Raw genomic sequence first — 2,563 nt, 5'->3', positions numbered from 1 at the left:
CACTCATCATTCATCAGACCCTTACTGTTTCTCCTCCCAGAAACTCTCGCCCAGCAGATATCCAAATGGCTCATTCCCTCACCATCTTTCAGAGCTTTGTTGCAATCATATCAGATAGAACTTCCCCATCCTTCCATATTTTTCTTCTTAGACCTGATCACCAGTTGATATATTATATATTTTTTGTTCACTCTCTTTTCCCTCCCACTCTCCACCCAATATCTTTGACTATAAATACCATGAAAGCAGAGGCTTTGTCTTATGCACTGCTCTATCTTTAGTGCCTGAAACACTGTCTAACCAAAAAAGGAAATCAATTAATATTTTCTGAGTTAAAAAAAGAGTGCCTTCTTTACCTGAAATATTCTTTAAATGTAAACTAGCTTTATCAGAAGAATACTAATACATCATAGAAGTTAGTTATCCATATTTAATAACTTAGAGATATCTTCTATAAGGCACCCATTGCTGGCAAAAGAAAATTTCATTTTGTTTTAGAATATATGTGTTATGCAAATCACCACCATTCTGAAAGAAAGATATTTGTTTCTCAGTATTCACCAAGGCAATAGCAAACACTTTTGCTGAGCCTTTAAGAGATGACCAAGTTCAGAACTATAGAAGGAATTACTGATTTGGATCTTAAAGCTTTCTACTTACTTAGAAAAAAATGGGTACATCTCTTAACTACTCAAGTAACTACTAGAAATTAATTCTGAGTTAAAATACACTAACACAGCTATCAGCTAATGAATAGTATATACTTTGTGATTTATGCTCTGATTTCTTGCTGTTTATTCTGACAACCATCTCAATTTTGCTACCTAATCTCACTCTATAAATAAAGGAAAAACATTTTTCTTTCCCATTTTCCTCCTCCCAGTTGCCCCTTTTTCTCATTTGATCTCATTTTTAGCTTTTTATTTCTGATAGGAAGTGGAATTTTCTGTATTCAATTTACAATGGCCTGTATCTTCATCAAGGTTGTTTCAGTGATACTGAAATCTTAAAACTGGTAACTGCAGCTAGTCAGAAAGTATTTCTATAATAATAAGGTAGCAATTTCTATGTTCATTTTTTATGGGAAGTTTCTTAATGATTTTTTTATTTTTTTTTTACTTCTGAGAATTAAACATTGTGTGCAGAGATTTTTTTTATTGACTTTGTAATAATATTACATTAAAAATATATATGTGAGGTCCCATTCAACCCCACCCCCTCCACCCCACCTCTCCCCCCCCCCCCCCAGCAACACTCGTTCCCATCATTATGACACATCCATTGGATTTGGTAAGTACATCTTTGGGCACCTCTGCACCTCATAGTCAATGGTCCACATCATGGCCCATACTCTCCCCCATTCCATCCAGTGGGCCCTGTGAGGATTTACAATGTCCGGTGATTGCCTCTGAAGCACCATCCAGGGCAGCTCCATGTCCCAAAGACGCCTCCACCTCTCATCTCTTCCTGCCTTTCCCCATACCCATCAGCCACCATGTCCACTTTCCCCAATCCAATGCCACCTCTTCTATGTGGACATTGGATTGGTTGTGTCCATTGCACCTCTATGTCAAGAGGAGGCTCAGATTCCACATGGATGCTGGATGCAATCCTCCCACTTTCAGTTGTAATCACTATAGGCTCCATGGTGTGGTGGTTGTCCTTCTTCAACTCCATCTTAGCTGAGTGTGGTAAGTCCAATAAATCAGATTGTAGGTGCTGGAGTCTGTTGAGGCTCAGGACCTGGCTATCACATTGTCAGTCCAGAGATTCAAATCCCCTAAATATATCTTAAACCCCAACATTAACTGCACCTCCAGCACATTAGCATGAAAGTCTTATGAAGGGAGATCCCATCTGAGTCCAGATTCATCACACATAAACACCATTTCCAAAGAGGGGCCATCTGACCTGGTAGTTAACCCCATCGGCCATGACCATAACTCCCATGGGTCTCTTTAGCCCTCAAAGGAACCAATATCTGGGGGTTGTATCTGCTTTATCTGTCTCTCTGACTCTGCTCAGTTGTGCATAAGGGCAATCCTTCTGCCAGCCTCCAGACTCTTTTTTAGAAACTCGTAGCCATATAAACTCATTTCTCCTTTCCATTTCCCCCTTACTTTAGGTCAAACAGCATTTTAAAGTCATGTTATTTTATGTAGACAGGGATATTCTGCTGATCCGCATTGAACCTTCCATAGAAGGTCATTTTCCAGTTGCATCATCAGTTGGTAGTTGATAGTGGTCCCTCGGTGCCAGGGAGGCTCATCCCCAGGTGTCATGTCCCACGCTGGGGGGAAGGCATTGCATTTACATGCTGAGTTTGGCTTCGAGACTGGCCACATTTGAGTAACATGAAGGCTGACAGGAGGAAATTCCCAGGCAGAATGTTGCTCTACGCCTTGTTCTTATTTTAGGCTTATCAGCTCACAAGCATAGTCATTAGCATCAGGGGCTCACTGTTGAACCCTCACTCCCTCCTTGTCCCTGCCGCTGCACCTGGGAGACTGTCACTGCTCCCCTAGGGACCACGACAGAGCACCACTGGCCAGGAACCCAGTAC

The sequence above is a fragment of the Dasypus novemcinctus genome, chromosome 28 (genome assembly GCF_030445035.2).
Source record: "Dasypus novemcinctus isolate mDasNov1 chromosome 28, mDasNov1.1.hap2, whole genome shotgun sequence".
Classification (NCBI taxonomy): domain Eukaryota; kingdom Metazoa; phylum Chordata; class Mammalia; order Cingulata; family Dasypodidae; genus Dasypus; species Dasypus novemcinctus.
Note: the sequence above shows the minus strand (reverse complement) of the source record.